Raw genomic sequence first — 26,187 nt, 5'->3', positions numbered from 1 at the left:
CTGTTCCCAGGGCTCGTTTTGCACTCTGAGTTCAGGGTGCTGCTTTGGCCTCCCCGGGCTGGCCAGGGCAACCAGGGGATTCTGCATGATGGCATCCAGCTCCCCTCTGCTCCACTGAGCCAGGCACTGGCTGCTTTCACAGAATCACAGAAACACAGAATCACAGAACCACAGAATAATGAGGTTGGAAGAGACCTCTAAGATCATCCAGTCCAACCTGTGCCCCAACACCTCAACCAGACTACAGCACCAAGTGCCATGTCCAGTCTTTTTTTAAACACATCCAGAGATGGTGATTCTACCACCTCCCTGGGAAGAGCATTCCAGTGCTTTATTATTTTCAGCACAGCCCGGGCTCCTCTGGGGCTCCCTCTGGGCTGGAAGGAGCTGTGCAGGGAGCAGAATGAGCTCAGTGCTGTGGTGTGTGGGTCACCCCTGTGAGTGCCTCCCCTCCGAATGTCCCCAGCTTTCACTCCCTGCTGGGATGGCATCTTCCACCAGGCACCTGAGAGCGCACTGCAGCCTGGCTGAGCTGTTAATGAGCGACTTAATGAGGTTGCCACTTGCCCGTTCAAATGAGCAGCTTGTCGGAACTCAGTACATCCCTCTGGGTGTCCAGAGATGCCCAGGACCCCGCCGGGGGGCTCGGAGACCCTGGCACGGCCCAGAACACCTGGGGATTTGATTTTGACCCCTGGAGCAAGTTGCCAGCTTTGGATGAGGACATGAAAGTCACACAGGTTTGAATGGTGTAATAACAAAATGATGACAGGTGAAAATGTAGATTTTAGGATTTTTGGTATGGGGATTATGGGGACAAGATGGAGGAATCTGGGCGTGTCCAGCCTTTCTCCTTCTTGTTCTCCATTTTCTGCAGTGATGCTGGCACTTTGGAATTGGTTTAGAGTAGAGGTGCACTGTCTAACACAGGTGATAGGTATTGGGAATTAAGTGTAAATATGTTATAGGTAGTTTGTAGTATAAAAGGACAACACCACCCTGAGGGCGGTCAGAGTGCCTGTGGCTGCTCTGCTGAGCGGATCTCCACTGGGCAGAAAGAAAATTCTATAGATAAGAATTAATAAACAACCTCAAGACCGAAAAGTGAAGAGGCCAGACTCGTTCTTCAGCTGTGCGGGCCGAGGACGCGACACCCTGCACATCTCGGGGCAGCAATTATCAACAGCAACACGAGAGCAGCTCAGCGCAGGCAGGGACAGCAGCTCCCCACGCAGCCCCCCGCAGCCTCAGCGGCACCGCATTCTTACAGAGCCCAGGAACTGTTTATTATGAGTGCGTTTCTGAGTCACTGAGGCAAAGAAAAGCGCATTTCCTTCGCCCAGAGGAGCGATCCGAGCCAGCCCCTCCGCCGCTCGGACAATAGGTGGAGCTCCCCGCCCTGGCTCCGCACGCCCGGCCGGGGATGCCCGAGCGGGGATGCCCCCAAAGAGCCCCCGAGCTCGGGGACAGCCCCAGGACCCTTGGGGGCAGCCAGGCTCTCTCTCTGCCGGTGGGTGGGCAGGAGGGGGTGAGGGAGCCGTGACCACAGCCGGCTGGAAACAAAGTGGAAGAGGAGAATTGGAGTTTTCTGGAGCTTTGTAACATTTGGTGGAGGCAATCCCAGCACAATTTCCACGGTCTTCCCAGCCTACATCACACTTCTGTCCTTTTTAAAGACGTGTCTGCTCCCAGTCCCCTATTTTTCTTCGCTTTTGGCTGCTGAGGGACAGAAATGCCATGTCCCATGGTGGTGACAAGGGGATATGATGGACATGTCCACTGGACATGTCTCTTCTTTCAGGCTCCGTAGCTGCTGCTCTCAGTCTGGGGTGGCTTAGTGTTGCTGGGGTGTCCGGGGGGACTGCACAAACCAGAAGAGTGTGTTTGCTCTGGGTCTGATGGCAGAGGGAGCACGTGGATCCCCAAAACCCCAAGTGGTTTGGCAGAACCTCAGGGGGAGTTGGTGGCTCCATGCTGGGGCCCAGTTCAGGCAGCAAGGAGCCCTGGCAGGCTGGAACTCCTGGTTCTGGGGTATCAGGGTGTCCCCAGCCCTCCACACAGCAGCCAGCTGGGATTAGGATTCCTTACAAGGGGATTTTCCTTTTCTCTCTCTGTTCCTTTCCCCCAGACATGGCACAGGGAGGGGACAGGGAGCAGGCAGGGCACAGGGCACAGCCAGGGAGCAGGCAGGGCTCCTCATGGCTCCACAAACCACAGCCCTCACCCGCAGTGTTTGGAAGCCCTGCCTGGGGCCAGCCCTGTGCCCTCCATGCCCGTGGTCAGCCCAGCACAGGGGTGGAAGTCAGGATCCACAGGGGACATGGCTCCTTCCCATCACACTTTGCTGTGCATTGTGCAAGGAGTTTTTGGCCACAAGGGATTTTCCATTCACTGGGGGATGGATCCCCAGCCCCAGCCCAGCCTCTGCTGGGCATTAGCTGACTCCCTGCCTGTTGCAGGTGAGGGATGTGCTGTGTGCCATGGGGTGGCTTTGGCACTGGCCTGCTGGGGCCTGGGGCTCTTCTCCCAGTGCTGGACTCCCCTGGACTGTCATCCAGCTGCCAGTGAGACTGAGGCACTGTGTTCTCACATCAGCCCCTGCCTGCCTTCCAGAGGGTCTGTGCTCAAATTCAATAACGTCTGAAAACACCACTGAGGTGCTAAGGGATAGCAGTTTGCCTGTTTCTCTCATCTACAATATCTATTCACTTAGAAATGAGGATGTGATTAATTAAAGGCATTAGGAATCTTACGTTGTCTATAAAGTGGAATTTCATTGCTCAATCTCAGTGATGCATGTTTCTATAGAAAGAAACTATACATCTATCCAAAAATTATTTCCCTGTGTTTTTAGTTTGGACAAAATCATCCCAGAAGTGGTCTTAGGGAAGTCACAGAGAGTGACACATCTGTGGCACTTTTGATAGGGCATTTCTTTGTGCTTTCCAGGAGGTGTTTGTGTTTACTGTAGGACTAATAAAGGCTTATAGTCTCTTCAATAATTCATTTTTATAAGCACTTGTTCTCCTGACTTGAGCAGACAAAGCCACACTGTCACTGGTTTTAGCAGTAAATTGTGGGGCTTTTTCTGCAGTCAAATGACTTTGCCTCCACTTTGCCTCTCTTCCACTTGAAAAACAATGGTGGCTCACTCAGCCATCCCATTTTATATATTTCTGGCTTTGGAAGGCACCTTTCTTTGGAAAGGCAGTCTGGCAGCTCAGGTGGCAGCTGGCTGACCCAGCAGCCTTGTGGCTGCAGCACCTTGCCTTGTGGCTGCCAGGAGTGAGCTGGACAAGCAGATCTGGCAGCTTGGAGCAGACTGGGGGCCTCAGCACCCTGTCCCAGCAGATGTGAGGAGCTGCAGGAGCTCTGGAGGACTGACAGGACACACTCAGGCTGTGGTGCTGTCTGTGGCAGGCTGTGGTCAGCAGCCTAGAGAGAGCTTGCTCCTTCATGCTTGCAGCTTGGCCTGGGCAGAGCTATGACCTGATGTTTTGAAAATCCTTTACAAACACACACATAAAACTGGTATGTGCCAGTGCCCCTGAGCTGGAGCTCAGTCGTGGCTGGATGCCAGGGACCCTTTGTTCTGGGCAAAAAGCAGCCATGAGACCCTTCCTGCTGCTCCCCTGGGCTGGAGGCAGCTTCCATGCTCACATGGCAGTCCTGGGGGACCTGTGTGGGAACCCAGAACATCCCTCTGGCTGTCCAGGATGGCCAGGACCCCTGCCAGGGGGCTCAGAAGCCCTGGCACAGAGCCCACAACACCTGTGGGTTTGATTGTGACCCGTGGAGCAAATTACCAACCTTATATGAAGATCAGCAAGCCACAACAGTTTAGGTAGAATAATAGTGAAGTTATCACGGGGTGAAAAAGTAGATTTTGGGGTTTTTGGTATGGGGATTCAGGAGGCAAGATGGAGGGAACTGGATGTGTCCAGCCTTTCTCCTTCTTCTTCTTGGCCTCCATCTTCTGCTTTGTTGTTGGCACTTACAAATTGGTTTGGAGTAGAAGCTCACTGTCTAACACAGGTGATAGGTATTGGAAAGTAATTGTAAACATTGTACATTGTAGTTTTTAGTATAAAGACAAAACACCACCCTGGGGGCAGGCAGAGTGCCTGGAACTGTCCTGCTGGATGGACCTGGGCAGGGCAGGAGAAAAATTTTTATAGATAAGATCCAATAAACAACCTTGAGACCGAGAAATGAAGAGCCCTGACTCCTCCTTCAAGCACCAGGCTGGGAAAAGAGACTTTCTAACTCTTCCCGGGGTCACAGTGACCTGAAAGACCCCGAGAGACCTGGACAGCAAACCAGATGTCCTGAACCCTCCTGCCATTGTGCCCAGCCTCCTGCTCCTGCCGTGCCCTGGCTGTCCCCCTGGCAGGATGGGTGCCCTGCCTGTGAGCCTCAGGGTGCCCTGGTGTGCTGGGCTCTGATCCTGCCACCTTGGCATCACTGGAGTCTCCTCCTGCAAAAGCTGTAGAGCTGGACAGGCAGGTGGGAGTGAAAGTACTCCTATATAAACCACATTTCCTGGTACTCCTTTAGGGGTTTTTAATGTGATTCGTATGTCCCTGCCTGGCCCATTGCCCACAGACAGGCTCTCCCCTCCCTCCTGCTCCTCACTGCAGTGTTTTCTGTGGATTGAGTTCAACTGGATAATTTCATCTCCTTTGTATTTATAATCCCTGTGAGGGTGGTGTCTTTAACAAAGGCTATTCCTTCTCATTGCTTTGGCAAAGCAAGCAGCAGCTCCCTGCTGTGTCTCTGCTCAGATGACACAGAGGTTCTCTGAATAGCAAAGAGAGAAAACAAAAAGAAACAGCTTAAATGCTTTCTTTTTCCAGGCAGCTGCACATATCCACCTCATGATACCCATATCCACCTCATGGAAAATTCCCCCCAGTGCTTTAGATTTTTCCTTTTCACGTGCCTGCATCCACAAGGCTCTGCCTGTGAAGCACACTGCTGGCTCGTGGATGGAGGTGGGGACATCAGAGAGAGTGTCTGGCAGGAGGAGAGGAGTGAGAAAGGGCCTTTTCTCCCCACAGCCAAAGAGGAAAGAGTAAGGAAATGCAGAGAATCCAAATGAGGTATGATATAGGTATTCTTAATGAGAAACACCCCAGGGCCTACAGTTGGGGACTACACTGGGCAAGTGGCTCAGCTAAAAAGTAATTTAATTCCTATAATGGCACAAGCCATTCCTGTGCTTGATCAAGGCTGCAGACTGGAGGCAGAAATGGCCTTGCCTCATTTTGCCCCAGCAGGGCAGGGCACCAGTGCCTGCTGATCCCAGGCCCTTTTCATCCCACTGGCTCACTCAGCAGGGAAACCCTTGGCAAACTTCCCACCAGTGTCTTTGGAGGGGACTGCTGGTGGCATGTGGGCACTGGGACCCCACCTGCCCGGTGTGGCTGTGCAGCTCTGATCTGCCTTCCCAAAATGCAGGTGTCACTTGTCCCCAAACTGTGCCCTGTCCCTGCTGGGTTTCTGGGGGCATGTGCAGCAGCATGGGGCAAAATCCAGCCCTTGAACCCCACTGCTTGTTTGTTTGTTGTGTCTTGGCTTTCTCTCTGCAAATATTTGTATGCAGCTGAACCAGAAATAATTGCTCCCAGCTCTGCCATGGGGGTTTGTGATGAGCGTGTGTGTGCCAGTGTGTGTGCCACAGATAATCCGGGTGCTTTTGTGCTCAGTGGCTCTGGCATCTCCCACTGCATCACTTTTGTTTCTGGCTTCTTTTGTCTCCCACTCTCCCCTCAGCACATCGTGCCTTTCCTGATACCTCTGAAAATACCTGACTTCGTGCCTTGGTCATTCTTTTGTATTTGTTTCTGGAAAGCAGGAAAGCAGTATCTCTGCATGGGTCCCCTGGTGACTGCTGCTCACACAGCATGTGTCTTTATGGTTCAATTAAAAATGTTATTACATTTCCCAGCAGACCCTGCCGCCATCCTGGCAAAGCATTGCTACCTTGATAGCATTTTCCAGCCCTTGCCTCTGGGACAGCATGCTGTGGCTGCACTGCAATGACTCCAAAATGCAGCGTTTCTGATGCTCTGAAATAGAGACAAAATGTAGCCCCAAGGATGTTGCCAAAGTGTTTCTCCAAGAATGACATTACCTGATTTTTGAAGAGGAATAAATGCAATTAAATTAACCACAAAGTTCTCTTCTTATCCAAACACACTTCCACTACCTCACCTGGGACACAGTGTTCTACTTGGCCATATATGTCGAAAGCTTTGGCTCTCCTGCTTCCCAGAGCAGCTTTGTCACCTGCAGGAAGGTTTCATACATGCTTATCAAAGACAAGCATTGGCCATGTTGCATTGCCCAAAAGAAATGTTCTTCTGTCCCTGTCCTGACAATTTTACCCAGCTTCTCTCCATCACTTTGTTACTCTTGCTTCTGACACTCTTTGGGCAGTGTTTGCTTTTTCCTCACCTTCTGCATATTCAGTTTGTTATTTGCAACCAGTTCTGAGCATGCCATGAACCTGGCAGCACCGGAATAATATTTTCCACTGTGGTGTTTGTGAGGGTCCCCAAGATGAGGTGAGAGATGAGAATCTGACTCCTTGTTCTTAGAAGGCTGATTATGACATGATATGATATGATATGATATGATATGATATGATATGATATGATATGATATGATATTCTGCTATACTAAAGAAAGAGAAAGGAGACATCAGGAGGCTTAACAAGAATGAATAATAAAGACTCCTGAGAGACTCAGAGAGTCTGACACAGCTGATGGTGATTGGTCATTAATTAAAAACAATTCACACAGAACCAATCAAACATGCACTGTTGGTAAACAATGTCCAAGCAGCAAACACAGGAGCAGCAATCAGATAATTATTGTTTTCATTCCTTCCTGAGGCTTCTCAGCTTCCCAGGAGAAAATCCTGGGCAAAGAGGATTTTTCAGAAAATATCATGGCGACATTCCACTGCAAGTGTCAGAAGGCAGCATAAATGCAGGGCTATGCTGGAGACCTGCTGCATGCTGAGATTTACTAGAGATGGGTAAGGAAGCACTGATGGCCAGGGGTCCTCTCACAAACCTCTGCTGTGCTCTGCTCTCAGCTCCCTTCTCCCCCCTGGGGCTGCCAGCTCCTCTGCAGCCTCTCTTGCTGCTGAGCTGGGGATGAGCTTCCCCCAGAGCCTCCCCTCTCCTTTATGCAGGGAAGCCAGAGTGAGCAGCTGCAGCAGAGGCTGGGATGTTGCATTTCATGGCAAAACCTTCTCTTGCCAGGAGTCTGGTTTTGAAGGTGGAGGCCTCTGGCTGACTATGGATGGGACTTTACCCACAGTCCTCACTCAGTTACTCTGTTCTCTAAGAGGGGTGTTAAGATGCTGCTGTTGGCTTTTAAACCAGAAGCAGTCTTTCAGAAGCCTTGGGACATTCTGGTTGTGGTTTTCTATTGCTTATCAGCACATCAGTGTATCGCTTATATTGCCCTAAGGCTTATGGTGTCCCTCCTGCCTGTGGAAGGGCTGAGGCACAGGGTGCAGCCCAAATGGCTGTTTCCTAAAGCAGTGCCTTCCTAAGAGCACAGAGAGATCTTAGGGTGGGATGAGGTTGGTTGTTTTTACCCCTGGAGGAAATCAGCTGAAGCCTCCAGTGTGGAAAAGCATCTGCTACCTGCCTCACCACCAAATATAACCTCTCACACTAAGCACAGGGAAATGTCTGCTCTGCATACTTGTTTAGATCTCAGCACAGGCAAGCATTGTCAGCCTTTGATTTTTCATAGAACAGGAGCCAACTCTGTTGTCTCTCTCACTTTTCTTTGAGATGATTATTTTAACCATTCCCTCAGGTTCTATCTGCACCTTGCACACGTGGCAGCTCTGCTCACAGGTTGGCCCTGCTCTGGCCTCTCTTTATTCCCACCATCTCCATGTTCCTTCTGACTGTCTCCTGCCTTTTTGCTTGGTGTGGATTTTGCAGGAAGCATTTCCTCAGAGCTCCTGTTTCTGCCCCCTTTGGCACGTTCCTGTGGTTTCCATGCTGGTCTGCTGTGATACTGCTCTGCTTTCCCAGGCAGCCATGCAGCCCCCTCCTTCTTGTGCTGTGCACACTGCCCTGTTCTAGCTCTGGGTTTCTGTATTTGAGGAGCAATATTCTGGCAATCTCTTCTTTTAGATTTCTGAGCCCATTGTACCCTGAGTGAAGAATTCCCTGGTCTTCCAGAGGAGAACATATAATTTGGTTGCTTTTGTGCTGTATATAAAAGCTTACAAGTTTCCTGCTTCTGGTGTTTCTCTTAAATCCAACATTTTTCCAAGTTTGATCTATGAATGCAGTATTTTTAAAATCTATGTGGCACACTACAATAACCTGCTTATTCTTCTCCATTTAACTTTTGAGCAGAGCTCCTGCCTCTGATTTAGACATATTCAATAAAAAATGTGGCTTTCATTCATCTTCTCTTTCAGGCTCCCTTTGCCTCCTTGAAAAGCTGAAGTTTTTGCTTGAATCTTTTTTAACTGTCACAAGTATTTTGGGGAGGCTGAGGTAGATTAGATTTTATAGCTACTGTCTTCCACATTCCATACCTGCTTTTCCCACCTGTTGCCATGTTCTGTGATTAGAACCTCACCTTTTGTCCCCTGCAGCATTGTGATCTCTAGGAAGGACTTTGCAATGTGATTTGGACAAGTCACTAATATTATGTAAGGAAAGATTTCTGTTTGAAAGGGAAAGTTGTAGAGAATGGTTTCTGTCCGTTTGCAGCTGCTGAAGTAACAACTCCTCTAACCCAAAGCACTTTCAGCTGGAGCCTTCTGCTATTTGCAGTCCCAGCCCTTTTCAGATGGGTTGCAAACCTCAGCCTCCTCCTGCAGCTCTGTGCCCAGGGATGTGTGCTGAGCCTGGCCCTGCTCCTGGGGGTGAATATTCACATGTGACAGAATGGGGCCAGGGCTGCAGGTGGCCCTCTGCCAACACACTCACAGCAGCCTGGGGAAAGCTCCACTTCTCCTCCAAGGAAGGCGCTGTCCAGGCCAGCTCCCTCTTCTCCGCCAGACACATGGAGGGGTGTAGCCCCACATTTCTCTTCACAGAGAAAATCAAGGCACAATTCTTCCCCAAAACCAATTCTTATCATTTGCTGTGCCTGTGTTTGTGCCAAAGCAGAATGCAGTATGGAGATCGTTTACCCACAGTGATGGGGTTTTGTTCCCTTGGCCTGTCAGGGCCAGGTGTGTGTGTGTGTTGGGACTGTTGGGTGACAGTCACGAGATTCTGGGCAGTTCTGGGTGGTGGTGTTCACAGGGGTCTCAGGACGAGGGAAGAGATGAGAATCTTGACTCCATGTTTCAGAAAGCTGATTTATTATTTTATGATATATATTATATTAAAAGAAAATGATATACTAAAACTATACTAAAAGAATAGAAGAAAGGATTTCATCAGAAAGCTAGCAAGGAAAGGAATGGAATGATAATAAAATCTTGTGACTGACCAGAGAGTCTGAGCCAGCTGGACTGTGATTGGCCATTAATTAAAAACAACTACATGAGACCAATCAAAGATGTACCTGTTGCATTCCACAGCAGCAGATAATTATTATTTTCTTTTTCCTCTGAGGCCTCTCAGCTTCTCAGAGAAAAAGATCCTAACAAAAGGATTTTTCATAAAATATGTCTGTGACAGGCCTCTGCAGGGTTGAGTGCTTGGCAGATTCAGTTTAGATGTAATGTAACATAGTGTAATATAGTATAATAAATTAATTAATTAGCCTTCTGATAAGATGGAGTCAGATGCATCATTCTCTCTCCCCTCCTCAGGGGTTGCCTGCAAATTCAATAGTGAGGGCTCTGGTGTTCATGGCAAAGGCTGGTGGCCACACCTCTTCCCCTTGGGGACATTTGGCTGCACCAGCCCTGCAGTAAATCAGAGCCAAATCTGCTGCCAGAGGTCAGTGGGGGATGCGCCCTGCAACCGTGGAAACCAGAAATGGTAGGAGGCAAAAGTTATTTTCAAAGCTCAGTTGGCCATTGAGAAAGTGAAGGGTTATTTGTTGTTCTTATCTTAGTGAGACTTTCCTTCCTGTGTTATTGTAGGTAATGCAGAAGTCATCTTCCTTTGTGAAGCTCATTTCTGCAAGATCTTTTCTCAGTTCACAGCTTCCCCTTCCCACTGCATTGTGTAAAAGGTTCTCCAGTCACCTCTGACTCTGAAGTTGTATTTGAAAAGAAGAGATGCCAGAGATGTGGACTGGGAGGGTGTTGCAGTGTGATGCAATTTCCTGTTTTAGCTATCCCAGTCCTTTCCCAGGTGTGCCAATACCTTCTCCCTTCCCCTCCCCTTGCCTCCTGCTAAGTGCTGTCCGTCAAGCTTGACACTACAGCAAGGGCATTATGTGATTGGCTAAAGTTCAAAAGCTGCTTCTCAGCCCTGGGGTCATTGGCCTGTCTAGGTGTCACTGTCCCCTGAGGCTTTCCCCCTCCTGCCTGGTTGGTGCTGTCCCTGCCCCTTTCCTCCCCCTGTCCCCGGGGTTTAAAAGGACACTGAGACCATGTGGTCATGGTTCTATTGGAGCTGTTGCAACGTTCAGAGTCCTGCGTGCCCAGGAATAAATCTCTGGATTAACCCTCCAACAGGATCCGTCTCCTTTTTTCCTTCGCCTCGCCTAAAGCCTTTCCATCAGAGGTAAAACCTGAGTTCCTGCTTGCCTGGACTTTTCCCAAGTGCCAGCTGCAGCATCCAGCCAGCCAAAGGTGTCTCTGAGGTGAAACACCACAGCTGCCGCCTCTGGTCAAGCAGCAAGGGCCAGATGAGCCCAGGCACATTCCATCTGGTAATATTGGGATCCTATTCCAATAGGAGGGGCAAGGATAAACCCCATTTAGGGCTGTGGTGTTTGGGGATTTGCAGTTGATGTCTTGTCTGTGCACAAACAGATGGAAGGATAAAGCTCCAGAAGGGGCAGAGAGCACAGTGAACAGTCTCGTGGGCACTGATGGGCACGTGGAGGGGCAGAGCCTGGGCTGGGGCAGCACATCTCAGGGTGCTGGAATCCAGGGAGTGGCTGGTGTGCACCCTGAAGGACAGGCCACTCCTGCACTGGGGACACCCTGAAGGACACCCTTGGAGACTGGAGTAACCAGGCTTGAGCTTTTCTTTCATTCAGGGTTAAGAACCATCTATTTGATCATCTTCTCTGGCACGGGGAAATTCTAAGCAAATAGATTTGGTGACACTTAGGATTCTTAGAAAAAGTATAAAGGGTACAGGAGAGGGGAGGGCTATGTTCCCTGTGTTCTGAGCTGGCCAGGCTGCAAGGGCAGATGCTCTTCATCCCTCTTTAATTAGACAGTTAATCACAGCACTACATTTGGAGAGCAAGCTTTGCCCCTGGGGGCCCTGTGCTCCTGCAGACATCCTGGGAGGATTGGGGGGAGCCTTTGTTCACTGAGCACTGCAAGTGCTCTGACATTTCCTGCAGCCCATGGATCCACATCACTGCTCACCTCCCTCCACCTTGTGGAGTCAGCAGCCACCTGCCTGCAGGAGATAAATCATCCTTGGAATGGCAGCCCCCAAATCAGGGTGAATTGCTGAGCAGATCTTGAAGGCACCACAGCCCTGGGGGTGAGGGCTGACATGGAATCCATACCACCCCTTCCCTTGCCTTGGGGCTGTCTCCACACAAGTCCCTGGGGAAGGCTGTGCTGCCCTTGCCCTGATGAGCAGGAGGAGAGGACTTGGCCTGAAGCTTGTGTACCTCCTCATATGCTGTACAGCTGTGGCAATGAAGGAGAGCAGTATTGTATTTGCTGGGAAATGCCTTGACAAAGGCAGGCATGATGAATCTGACTCCATGTTCTCAGAAGGCTAATTTATTACTTTATTATACTATATTATATTAAAGAATACTATACTGTACTATATTAAAGAATACAGAAAGAATACTTACTGAATGCTAAAAAGATAATAATGAAAACTCCTGACTCTTTCCAGAGTCCTGACACAGCTTGCCCAAAGAGTGAAAACAACTCATAGCAGAATCCAATGAAACAATCACCTGTGGGTAAACAATCTCCAAACACATTCCAAAGGAGCAAAACAGAGGTGAAGCAAATGAGGTAAAGAATTGTTTTCCTTTTCTCTTTCCTTTTCTCAGCTTCCCAGGAGAAAAATCCTGGGTGAAGGGATTTTTTCAGAGAATGTGAATGCCACAGAGCAGAAGCTCAGAGGATGCCAAGCTCCTGAGCTGGCCATGAAGTGCTGGCTGATATGAGTAGAAAAGCTGCCCATTTTTTTAAAAGGTTGCAGAGTTCACAGGTTGGGCCAGTTGCTGCCAGGGTGGAGTTCTGTTTGTTATTGTAATCACCTGTCGTTGATGGTTAAGAATTCCCCCTTTTGTCAGTGACACCCTGCTGCTTCCTGGAGGATGGCACCCAGACGGTAAAGGGGAAGGGACATCGAGTCAGCATGCAAATGACATCGGATCCAGCATGGAACGGGAGAGACCCCTCACCAAACCTAGCCAAAAACCCCTAAAACAACGAGCCAACACAAAATTGATGAATCAAAGCAATGTCTAGACATGAAGAACAGAATCCAGTATCTGCCAAGACCTTTTTTATCCCTCACCCTAACCTAAAGGATGTTGGCTAGACAGAGGGCCTCAAATGTTAAACCAGAAAATCAGGGGAATTTCCTGGAGCTCTTGTGAGGATGGAGCCCCCAGCTCTGCCCACAGACCAGTGGACACAGCTGCACTCTTCCTTCTCCTCCGAGTCACTCCTGGGAGCAGCGGCGGCGTGAGCGCGGACTCGTCGGTTCTCCCCACCTGAGCTGATCACTTTTAATAAAGGCATTAACAAGGAGAAAGGTCTCCTGCCCTGTTTATTTCACTGGCCATGAAGTGTTGGCTATGAAGTGCTTGGGCCATGTGCTTGAGCCTGGATAGTCACTGCTTCCCACAGAGAAGGGCTTGGCTGTGCCATTGACATAAAGTGTGTCAGGGATTCTGCCCGTGCCTGGAAAAGATGGAAATGGGACTTCCTGAGGCTGAAATAGGCTAAGAGGAAACAGGGAAGCCAGTCTGGCAGGGAAAACGTGGGCAAGAGGCTGCATGGGGCAGGGGAGGCACTGCTGAGGAGCTTGCAGCTCCAGAAATGCTTCAGAAAGCCATGATCACAGACAGGCAGGCATAAAAATAACATGTGGAAAGGTTATGTGGCATAGAGACAGGATCAAGTCACAAGAGTTCAGAATCTAATGGGAGCAAAAGAGCCCAATTTGAGATATGAGAAAGGCACCTTGCAAGACAGTGTGGGCATGGGGGTTGAAGTGTTTCTTGTTAGAAGTGAGAATATGGGAAGAGAAAGAGGAGAAGGCTGCTGTAATACCTATAGGAACAAGGTGCTAAATGCATGAAAAACAAAATTGTCATGGCATTAAAAATAAAATGTATCAGGAAAGCATGGGCCAAGCACTTAAAATTTGTGAAAGAAAATAGTTATAACAACTGTGAAAAAATATGATCCTACACACCCAAATGATGGTAGAGTAGTGGGGTTATTGTTGGCACTATAAAAAATCAAAGTTACTGGGGTCAGTCTTGCAGAAAGCAGTGGGTGAGACAGAGGCTGTTTTAGGAACAGGCTGAAGTTCCTCTGATATTTGTGCTTCAGCAGCTGGAAAGGGAAACAGGGTAGGAAGTGAGCAGGGAATGGAAAATATTTGCCATTTTTGCTCAACTTTAGGAAGTTCCCTCTTAGTTTTGTGAGGAGGGAAAGCAGTGAAATTACAGTGAAAGCAGCAGCAACTACCCAGACATGTGCAGGGTGGGAGAGTTCTGTATTCCTCAGCAGCCTGGCAAGGAGGTGACAGTTTTAAGTCAGTGCTAAGAAGAGACTTTGGTTTTTTTTTTATTTTCCACACTGCATTTAAACCTCCTGCACCCGGCCATCCCTGCTCTGTCTGAAGAGGTGTGATAGCTGCTGAGGGGCACACAGGGCACATCCTCACCCTGCCATGGCTCTGGCAGAGCTGAGCTGGCAGAGTGAGGGCACAGGAGCAGAGGGGTGGTGCTTCCAAGGCAGGTGTGCTGTGCTGTGCAGCTGGGGGGCACCCAGGGTGCGCTCTGAGCACAATCCTCCTGCCCAGGGACAGTCAGGGCTGGGGGCTGGACACCTCTTTGGATCAGGCACTTTGAACAGGTACCCACTAAGGCAGGAAGGTTGCACCTGAGCTCCTTGAGTACTCTGAGAGGTGTTAACGTGGTTCTGTGTGGATGCTTGGGAGGCACCCCCTCATCCTCACTTGAACACTTCTAAAGCAAATCAGAGCAAATGGCACGGGCAGGGTGGCCTTAGGAGGAAGGAGTGCTGCCTCCCAGATGCTCAGCTTGTGACTGTAGTCTTGCAGTTAAATGTAGCAGTCAGTGTAAATCACTGTCTGAAATTCCTGTACATGCCTTATCAACCGGTGACATCTTTGTTTGCCCTGACTCCTTATTTATCTGAAATCTCAAGGTCAGAGAAGAATCCTGCATGTTTTCCTTTGGCAGCATAAAATCCCTTCTCTCCTGCCTCAGCTGCATGCTTCCCAGTGGGCTGTAGGTCCCCAGGGTAATTCTGGTGCTTTCTGGGCTACTGTGCTGTCCATGAGTGCTCTGGTGCTCGTGGGCATCCTGCAGGGCAGGGTTTGCCACCAGCAGCTTTCCACAGCATCCCCTGCAGCCAGAGCTCTGCTCTGCCCCTTGAATCCTGTTCCAGCACAGGGAGCAGTCCCTCCTGGTGCCTGGGAGCACAAAGGATGTGGCAGCACCAGGGCACAGGTGTAACCTGCCCAGCACAGCCTGCACTTTGCAGGACACTGGGAAGAGGGAAGGGTTTTTTGGATCCTGGCCCACAGGTGTAACCTGTATAACCTAGAGTTCAAATATTTTATTTTGGTTACTTTGATGCCTTGAGAGGCTGCCTGGAACAGAGGTTAGGCAGTGTTAAAGGAATAAAGTAGGTATTTATTTAAAGGCCTTCAAAGGACACACCTTGGGCAGTACAGGAGCCCGGCCAGGGCTCCACCCAAGATGGATCCAGGGTCAAGAGTTTTCACACTTTTAATAAGTTTGGGTCCGTTTCCATGTTGGGGTCAATTGCCCAATTCCAGCTCCAGGTTATGCAGTCCCATCCTCCCAGTTTGCTCTCCTCAATTCCCTGTTGTTTGCACTTTTTGGGGCTGGAGCTGCAATGCTGTCCTTGGTTCTGGGGCAGGAAAGGATTGATCTGTGTGACTGAGCTGTGAGGAGAGCTGCTGACACTTCATATGGAGTTCAGAGTTACACACCAATGCAGTACAGAATCTGGAAAATATGAAAGCTCAAACTTAAGGCATCAACTCTGACAAGTTACACTGCTGAAGTTTCACAAGAAGTGCTGGCTCTGTCCTGCACCATGTGCACAGCATGAGTGGAGCCACACTTCCGACAGCAGGGCTAAAAATCTATCTGGATGTGCTGCTTTTCATTCTGTTTTTGCACTTTGTGAAAAACAGAGTTCACTCCTTAGAATTTCTAAAAGTTTAATAATAGAATAAAAAGAGGACAATATTTCCAGTGCTGGGATGCTTTTGATGAATGGCCAAAGAGCACAGCAAAAAACTTAAAATCATCTTCTCTATATACAGTTACATTGCTGGGGTTACATGCATATTCATTAGATTATACATTATTTAAACATTCTGAGAGCTTTTGATGTTGCTAGGACTCCTTGTGTTTAGGTTTCCCATCCTGACTCATCTGCATGACATCCTGAGATCAAGTCAATAAATTTTATTCCTTCCCGTGGTTCCATCCCCATTGTTTCACACTTTTCTGATAAGAGGAGTTAATGAGCTCTTCTCTGAGTCTTCTCTGAGTGTCTTGTGCCACTGTTATCACTTGGAGAGGTCAGTCCATGGCTGGCTTCACCCTGTTCTCTTAGTTACACAAAATCCTTTTCACACCTTATGTGTTGTGGTGGTGTTGGGTCCCCCAGGATGAGGTGAGAGATCAGAATTTGACTCCAAGTTCTCAGAAGGCTGATATATTATATTATATTATATTATATACTAAAGAAAGAGAAAGGATACATCAGGCGGCTTCACAAGAATGAATAATGAAAACTTGTGACAGACTAGAGTCCCAACACAGCTGGACTGGGATTGGTCATTAATTAAAAACAACCCACATGAGACCAATCAAAGATGCACCTCCAGCCCACATCCCAAGCAATCAGGTAATTATTGTTTACATTTCTTTTCTGAGGCTTCTCAGCTGCTCAGGAGAAAAATCCTGGCGAAGGGATTTTTCAGAAATATCATGGTGACACTTATGTTTTGCTAAGGTCTATAGTACAATTTGTTCATCACACCACTATTTCTATAAGTGATACACAGATATCACATTCATCACACTACTATTTCTGTGAGCAATACAGGACATCCTTAAGCTGATGGATTATATTTTATTTACAAGCAGCTAAAAAAGTTATCATTTGTACCATATCTAAATACTTTTGATCAATAACAACATGCAAAAGCTAATACATAAATGCAAAAGCCAATATTATCTGGTCATTTTTAACAACCTTTTCATTCCTGTTTTTGAAATGAGAAACCAGAAGTCTCCTATACTAGTGCTGCTGGGTGAGTCCACCAGAAGCATGGTGAAGGACAGCAATTTCTCTAAAACAAGCATGCATGCTGTGAATTTTAAAGGCAGAAAACTTTAATTATCCTTGTCATACAAGTCACAGTGGCCATGGGGTGGTCTGACACACAGGAGTCATGTGGTGGCCAGGCACTGGAGCAGTGGCAGACTTTTCCCCTGAAAGTATTTTGGAAATCATCCCCCAAAAAGTGCATCTTGATATTAAATTATAGTAATAGACTGACAAGCTTTCCTGACTACCAACCTTCATGGTATGCCTCTAGTAGAAGAAATTCTAGATATTTTACTAAATCAAGCTGTGGGGCTCAGGGTGAGCATGGTCCCAGTCCCCAGTTTGTCACATCAGGGCTCATATGGAGTAAATTTTGCTGTGATGCTACCAATGCAAGCAAGCTTCACAAGCATTGTCATTCCTGGAAAGTGCTTTTTCAGGCACTGCTGAAGTAGGTGCTGTGTGAGCGCTTTTTAGGCCTGTTTTGGACACAGTTGAAAAAGTCAGCACACCAGATAGCTGCATCCTGTTGGATACCTTGCCTCCCCTATTGTCTTTTCTCAAACAAGAATTCAAAGCATGGGCACAGGACATGCTGTAATCAGCATTTGCAGCACCCTTACAATAACTTCCCCTTGCACTTTTTGAGGAAACCAACATCAAGACTGAACATGAAATAATTTTATTTGTTGATCTTAAAATTCCCTGAATAGGAGGCTCCAGAATTTGGAGGAAGTACACTTGAATTTCCAATGAAATGTCACAAAATGAGAAACCAAATACGTCTCACTACCTCAGACAATTCTCTGAAAATCTTAAAAGTGCAGAATCTGCGCATTGCTTTGTTAAGCAACATCTTGCTGGGACTATGGGGTGGAGCTTCTTGCCCACAGGAGTGTGGATCAACAGGGTAAGGGCTTTAAAATGTGTCCCTGAACTTCCACATTTGTGACTTGAAAGTGCAGTTATTTATTTTGCATACCTCAGGATGAGGAATTCAGCATCTGAAGGTGTAGAGTTTATTAAGGAGCAGGTACATATATAATAATAAAACTGTACCTAGGAGAACCAAGGGGAAATTGCAGACTTTTAATGTGAGTGACATATGGCAAAAATATCCTGCTGCCTCCCTGCTAGGGGTGGTGGAAAGCCTTACCCTTTCCAGCACAGGGTTGCTCAATATCAGGTAGCTGATTACTGCAGGAAGAATGCTACACTTCCATCAGTTGAAAGCAGAGTTCTGATTTACAGGAAAGAAGGGATAATGCAGTGTTTGTAGAAGCAGGCAGGAATTTGTGTGTATTTGGACATGAGCTGGCTTATCACGAGGTCACTCAAAGGGAAGGTAAGCAATACTTTCTCAGATTTTGCCTAACAGAAGCTTTCATTTCAGCCCTGCTGTGGCGAGTCAGACAGCCCCACCAGCCAGAGGAGAGCATCCTGCAGAAGTGAGCATGCAGCCTGTGCAAGGCCCCCATCACTGTGTTTGCCAGGGCCAGGCAGGAACTGTCACAAGTGTCACCCTCTGGTGAGCACAGCCCAAAATCTCTAGCCCAACCCAAAGCACTCCCTGCACAAGCTGGGGTCACAGGATGGGTACAAAAACACTCCACATCCCAGAGGACACTGAAAATGGGAGTTTCTGCTGAGGCCACCTTTCTCTGTTCAGTGTGTGCTGAGTTTTGGTGTGTCTTTAAAGGTTTCTTTGACTTACTGGGCTGAGCTCAGCTCAGATAAGCTCCTAATTCTGCAGCTCCACACAAACATACAACAGATAGGGTATGAAACAGGGAGGGTGGACATGCTGTTTCTTAATTCTGGCCTGGGATGGAACATCTCTGTAGGAGAGGTTGCATCTGTCCAGGATTCTGAGGATTGGATGTCCCGATGAGAACTACTCTGAAATGTTTTCTTGAATTTATTTTTCTAATTAACTAACCTTTTGCTGGTTGTTTTGGGTGGAGTTTTTTTTTCCTAACAAATGTAAGAATAATATTTTTATTAAATTCCATCAGTAAAAGCACTTTGAATTGAGTGGTTTTCATGTTGGAGTTTCTGGCTTTCATTAAAATGTTCTGTTACCACTAATGGCAGGTGCTGACCAGAGTGGCTGAATTTTTTTTCAGGGTCTGACTCTGGACTGCCTTGTAATGAAATGTTTTTATTTGGGCACAGTCTAATTACTATAGGCTGACAATCAAACAGGATGACTCAGCCAGCCCCAGACCAAGCTCATTGGAGTTTTGAGCCTTGTGGATTGTTTGCATTTCACAGGGCACAAAATTATAATATTCCTGTAAAAGCAACTTCTGGCTCAAAATATTCCTCTGGACAACAAAAGAAAGACCCTGCCCAACTTCAGGGCACTGTGACCTGTGATGGTTTACAGAAAAGGAGAGGAGAGGAGAGGAGAGGAGAGGAGTTTGGTGTGTTACTATTTCGGGACTGTGCAGTTCACATTCATGGGGAAGGCAGTTGCCTCCCCAGTGACTCCTTTCCCCACTCCAACATCCCCCAAAAAATTAAAATAGAAGTGCCAAAACACAAACCCAAACACTTCAGGGATGCCAGAGGGTGAGAGACCAGAGCCTGTAGAAGCTCTTTATTAAGTGCAAAGTCAGGCAGATTTGGGTTGACTTTGCAGAGAAGCAAACTGCCACTCTCAGAGCTGGGCAAGGGGGATAATCCAGAGCTACCCAGAGTCTGGATTGCCCAAGAAGTAAGCAAAATTTTGGGACTATCTTCAACCAAAGTCTGACTGGGGACAGCTGCTGGTCATGTCTTGGCTGTGACAGCTGCACTCTGCATCTCCAGAGGGAAGAGCAGCTCTTCTGCAGGCAGGAAATCTTTCAAGGATGGCCACTGGCCTCTGCTGACCCCCAGGAATGAACACTGACCATGGACTGCCTGCAGTCAACTGCACTCTTCCTGCCAGCCCAAGAAAACAAACATCCAGAGAAAGAAACGAGACTCTGCACCAGGGCTCCTCTTGCCCAAGAGCCTGGGCTGGGGAACTCTGTTCTTGTGCAAGGAAATTTCTCTTGCTCATCTCTTGACCTCCCAGACTGTTGGCTGTGCTCCAAGGAAGACATCCTCCTCCTCTTCCAGAGCACTGCTGGGGCTGCAGCAGCCTGACTTCCAGGAAATGTGTTAGTGAAAAACTCCCAGTGCTCCCCATCCCCTTCTGCCTGTACCAGCTTCACCTGGGGAATCCCAGCTGCCTCCTGCTGCTGCCTCAGCAGGTTATGGCTCACAGGGCAGGTGACCCTGGACTTTCTTCCACAATTAGGACATTGCCTCAGATGTGCAGGCAGGAATTTAAAGATGTTTCATTATATTCTTGTGGTGTTTATGAGGGTCCCCAGGATGAGGTGAGAGATGAGAATCTGACTCCATGTTCTTAGGAGGCTGATTTATTATTTTATTATATTATATTAAAAGAATACTATATTAAAACTGTACTAAAGAAAGAGAAAGGAGACATCAGGAGGCTTAACAAGAATGAATAATAAAAACCCATGACTGACTCAGAGAGTCTGACACAGCTGGCTGTGATTGGTCATTAATTAAAAACAATTCACATGGAACCAATCAAACATTCACCTGTTGGTAAACAATGTCCAAGCCACATTCCAAAGCAGCAAACACAGGAGCAGCAATCAGATAATTATTGTTTTCATTCCTCTCTGAGGCTTCTCAGCTTCCCAGGAGAAAATCCCGGGCAAAGAGGATTTTTCAGAAAATATCATGGTGACACATTCTGAACTTAACCAGTCTCCAGACTGGTCTTTGGAGGACAGCAGGTTCTCTGGCAATATGTGGTGGGTTCAGTGCTGGCCAATCACCATTGCACTCACTAGGATGCACTCACCCATTTCCTGCTGTGAGGTAGGACCAGGAGAAAGGCAAAGCAGGCTCAAAACTTTAAAAGGGTATAAAGAAAAGTTTATTAACAGTAACTAAAAGAAAGAGTAATAAGCATCAGAACAAAACCTTCAGGACACTTCTCTCCTTACAATCTTTTCTTCCCCAAAGACAATGTAAAGAAACAAAATCTAAAATTTCAGTCAGTTTATCACCTCTAGATAGTATTTCTTCAGTTCACGTCGGGAGAGAAGTCCCTCTTGTTAATGTTATGGAGACTTCTCCACAAGAAAACAGTTCTCTCGTGGCTCTCTTCACGAATAGCAGCCTCTTAGGGTCATGAAATCCTTCCCATTTTCCACAAGCTTTTCCCACAGGTGTGTTTATGGGCCATGTCAACTTATGGGGCAGTGTTTTAAAAAATGAGCTGTTCAAAGACAAAGGTTCTCATTATCTATCTCTGAAATCATCTTCTTCCTGGGGGCACAGGATTTTCATCACTCCTCTTCTCTGTTCAAACTTTCCATAGCATCACAGCTACTTTAACATCTGCTTACTTTGGCAGGGAGGCCTTTGCTCGATATCAGTTTGAATCCTTCATCTCTCCAGGCTTTCATGTGTTAGAGGGAAACAGAGTCTGATGTATCAATTACATCTTTCTCCATAGATTTACAAGAGGATTTCAGCCCCAAATCAAGACATCTCCTCATCCCTCCCATCTGGGACTTGACTTCTCTTTCACTGACCTCGGTGTCTTCATGTTGCTCCTCTATATTGTTTGCATTCTTGTTCCTTGTCTCACTCGAGGGAGGATGGAAGCACTGAACGAGTTAATATCTCACCTGGGGCCTGCAGATGGTCACCTGTCACTGCCCCAAAAGGAAAGAAGAAGTTCCTGGGTTTCTTATGTCTTTGACATGTGTTTTTCACAGAAGTGTGTACAGCTTTCCAGTGGCTGGAAGCGCTGTATCACTTCTGTAAATGATTCCCAAGAAAAGCCACCACGTAATAGCAAGAGCCTCAAGTTCAGCTGCTGATGTTGTGTAACATCCATGATCTGCAGAAAAGGGTTTCCTTATTTTCTTTGTAGGAAGGCTAACATGCTGCCTCCCTTTTCTTTTTTTCCTAACCGTGATCAAGATAATGTGCAGGGCTGAGGGGAAAAACATCACTTGTTATCTGATTCTGCTAAGCTTAAAAGTATATGAGTTCCTTTCTTGCCTAAGTAACTCCCAGTGCCATTTTCTTCCCCACTTCAGTCTCAAAGAGCTGAAGACATCAGCAATGTACATAATCATGGATGTTGGTTGCAGGAATCATTCTAGGTCTTCATTGTTGAGACTTCAATCTTTTCTACCATGTGAAGAAAACAAAGAAAATTCTACCTGCAGTTTATTTTTAGCTTGACTGGAACATAACAGCAAAGGAAGTGGTGTGATTTTTCTCATTGGCATGTTGCTGTGCATCATGATCTGGCTTCAGAGCAACCTCCTCCAGTGCCAGCGTGGGAGGAGGTGGGAGGTGAGTGGGGCTGTGTTTCCTGTGTCTGCATTTGCTGTTCTGCCTCACTGCTGTAAAATAACAACCACAGCCCTGGGAGGTTATAAAGCAGCATACACGGGGTTGTGCTGTGCCCAGAGCAGGGCGTGGGGCCCCGGAGGCAGAGAAGCAATGTGGTCAGTCCCCATGACCAAAAACCACACCTGAGAAAGCTCCAGCTGCCATGACCTGCCACACTGGGTTTCACTCATTCTGCAAAGATTCCCACATCCTGCCAGGCCTTGGACTGTGCAAAGAATCCAGCCCCCTGCCAGGGCCTGGTCAGTGCAGTGCCTGGGCAGAGCAAAGAGTGACTGCTGTGTTTAATGTGTGCAGTGTACTCCACCTCACACCTTTCCCCCCTGCCCTGACCTGCTGCTGTGCAGAGAGGCAAACATGGGCTGTGCTGACAGGGAGCTGAGCACAAGGGCATCCCTGGTGAGCCACATCCCAGCTCGGGGCCTGGCCCCCTCTCCCTCCTCGGGCAGATGAAGGGATGATGAGCTGCTGTGCCATCCAAAACTCTGTGCTTGTGCTGGTAGAATTGGAGAAGAACCCGTGGCCCACAGGCTGCTGGGATTTGTGGTGACCCGTTCATTTGCAGGCAGGATCCTAGCTCAGAGTGAGATAGTGCTTTCTTCCATGGGAGGCAACTCAGTGACACAGAATTTTCCAGCCAAAAAGATGGGATCTGTCTGTTTTAGCTTGGGCTGTGTGTAGACTTGCATGTGTAACGTCTGCAACTGAGATCTGAGACAATTGAACCTGCCTAATTGTTGCAGTGTGTATGCATACACTGTGTGTGTGCCAGCATGGATTATACAGCCTCCCTTCCCCTTCCTCCTGCTGCCTGGGGTGTGCTGTTTCTGCCACAGTGAAATGTGCCATATTTTGATTGAATAGCAACATCCCAACCAAAGAGAGAAATACAACACAGGCATAATGAATCATGGGCTCTGTGGCCTTGCTCGGCCCCAGGAGGCTGGAAGAGGCCAAGGGACGAAACACTGTAGGCCAGCTCTTGTTTTCTTCACTTTTGCCTGCAAAGTGCACCCACAGGAATTCAGAAAACAATACTCATCCTGCCTGTGCAAGAATCCAAGGATCCTAAACGGGTCAGGAGGAAAAGCACGTTCAGGAGGCAAGAGGGCCAAGTGGCACAGTGCTCCTCTCTGCACAACATCCCTCTTTGAGGAGGGGTCTGCTGCCTGGGGAGCCTGGCCAGGGGCTGGAGGGCACTGATCTTACCAAAAAATCTTTGGTCAGGCTGAACATGAGCCTCTAACAACACTCCCACTATGAGAAGAATAAATGAAATGAAGAACACAAACAGAAGTGCACTTGTGCACTATTGTATTTGCTGGGAATGCCCAACGAAGGCAGAAATGATGCATCTGACTCCATGTTCTCAGAAGGCTAATTTATTATTTTATTATACTATATTATATTAAAGAATACTATACTATACTAAAGAATACAGAAAGGATACTTACAGAATGCTAAAAAGATAATAATGAAAACTTGTGACTCTTTCCAGAGCCCCAACACAGCTTGGCCCTGATTGGCCAAAGAGTGAAAACAACTCCCAGCAGAATCCAATGGAACAATCACCTGTGGGTAAACAATCTCCAAACACATTCCACATGAGCACAACACAGGAGCAGCAAATGAAATACGAATTGTTTTCCTTTTTCTCTGAGGCTTCTCAGCTTCCCAGGAGAGAAATCCTGGGTGAAGGGATTTTTTCAGAGAATGTGAATGCCACAGTGCACACCATGCAAGCCTTTCCCTCTGCTCAGGGCAGGGCAGGCTTCAGGACAGAAGTCAAAAGATAAAGCCTGACTGGGGAAAGACCAGAGATGGGCAGCAAGGAAGAGTGGAGGGCTTGGAAACATGACCTGTGAGGGCAGGAGGAATGAAGTGGCATTGGTTAATCCACAGGAAGGAGCACTGGAGAGATGAGTTAAGCCTTTAGGTGTATAAAAGACTACCACAGAGTAAGGCAATAAATCGGCCTCCCACTGGGGATATGGGAAAATTACAATAATATTTTGGAAAAGACATTGAGAGAAACTTTCCAACTGCAGGATAAATAAGGACTGGAAAAGATACAGATTGGCATATCTCCATCAAGAGATGTTTTTAAGACCAGGTTAGACAAACCTCTGTCAAGAATGCAGGTTTTGGCAGTAAAGAAGAACAATGTGGGGTGTTAAGATTAATTTCAGTAATTTTTTGTTAGCTGATTTCACTGAGCAGAAGCCAGAAGCTTCTGGAGAAAATTTCTGCCATTGCACAGGGTGAGGGTATTCGTGCACATCCCGAACATGGTGGGACTTCCCTGCAACTGCTCTGCCCAGCATGTGTGGTTTCCCTGCAGCTCAAGGACAGTCAGGTCAGGCAATCAGAGAGGTGGCACCTTTTTATCATAAAGCTATTAGAGCTTTAGCAAAGAGCTAAGAAATTGAAGATGCAGCAAAATGTTTTTTCATGTAAAAACCACTCAAACCCACCTTTAGGGGCCTCTCAGTAAAGGAAGGAGTCTTTGAGGAAGATTCCATTTAAAAGCCCCATTAAAGCTTTATCTATTGTTCTCAACCTTCTAATATTAGCAGGCCCAGAGCATAAATATTAATCACTTCATTGAGCAGCTGAGTGCTGCTCTGTGATGTTTCTAGCACTGCACAGGTAAGTGTGCTGCTTCCCACTGATTCAGTCATGACTGGAAGTCACACAAATATAGCCCAGAAAATCAGTAGTGCTGGGACACAGCAGCTGCCAATGCTGGGGGTGGTACAGGAATCCCTGAGCTGGCCTGGGATGTGGCTGGGACAGGACAAGAGCATGCTTGGATGAGAGCCACCTTTATATGCTGTTCCTCTGACTCTGCCCGTCTCTTTGGGGTGACAAATCCACAGGGGTGACTATGACTCCCAGCACTTTTCCCTGAACTGCTCATTCTGCAGCATAGGAAAAAATGACTTGGACGAAGATGCTGATGCCAGCTTTGTTCTCCAGAAAGAAGCTCTGCTGGAAGGTAGGAGTCATAAGTCTGAAAAAGCCAGCACAGCTCAGCACAGCCCTTTGGAATTTGGATGCTCTCCCTCACTCCCCATGTGGTCTCCTGCTGCGGCTTGCCTGGGGGCATGGCAAGGTTGAGTGGGTGAGGTTCACCCCCCAGAGGCTCCTGGGCACCAGCACATTGCTTTCTTTCGGTTATCTGCCGGCTTTGTAAGAGGTTCCAAAGGTAGAGGAGGGGCTGTCTCCACCATGGGTGGTCCCTGTTCAGGTACCCTCGTGGTCTGACCTCATTACAGCAAGAAGGGAGGGGGTGAGCAGTTGGTGTGTGTGTGCGTTGGGGAAGTGTTACAGTGGTTTGGGGATTTCTGTACTATCCAGGCAGGTGAAATTGTTAAATTGTGCTTCTTCCTGCAAGCAGCACAGCACGAGGGGAATCTGAGATGGAGTCAAGGAACCATGAGAAGGGGACTTCTGCAAGAGGTGAGTGGGTAGAGGGAAGAGACAGAAAGCAGGCCCTGTGTGTTCCTGACCTGAAGGGGAGAGCAGGGGGCTTTTGTGCAGGCGCTTGCACTGACAGCAGGTACCTATCTCCGCACAGTTTAAGTACAAAAGAGCTGAGAAGATGCGGAGTGAAGGATCTCAGCCCAGGCTAAGACCTTTCTGAGCAAACATCCATATAAACATACCCCAATTAGTGGTAAGTGTGGGCTGGCCAGCTGCCCATCTCATTTATGTCCCTACTCAAGAGAGCCACAGGAACTCATCTGCCTTCGGGTTCAGCACATATGTAAGGCTTAACTAGCTTTTAAAGGCCAGGAAATGCCCTAAACCACTTTGCCTGTCCAGGAAAGCGTCTGCCTGCTGCGAACCCCCAGCCTCAGTGCTCATGCTCCAAGAGCAGCGCTCTCAGCCAAGGGCTCTGAAGGGCACAGGGTGTGTAAACCCACCCAAGACCCGGGTCCTGCACCTTGTCCAGGCAAGCAGGCTCTGCCTCCCTGATTCTCCCGGGCAGCGCATCAAACAGCTTGCAGGGAGCATCCCACCCAGCCCCTCTGCAGCCAGGGAGAGGCACCAGGAGA

Source organism: Geospiza fortis, unplaced genomic scaffold (assembly GCF_000277835.1).
Source record: "Geospiza fortis unplaced genomic scaffold, GeoFor_1.0 scaffold101, whole genome shotgun sequence".
Lineage (NCBI taxonomy): Eukaryota > Metazoa > Chordata > Aves > Passeriformes > Thraupidae > Geospiza > Geospiza fortis.
Note: the sequence above shows the minus strand (reverse complement) of the source record.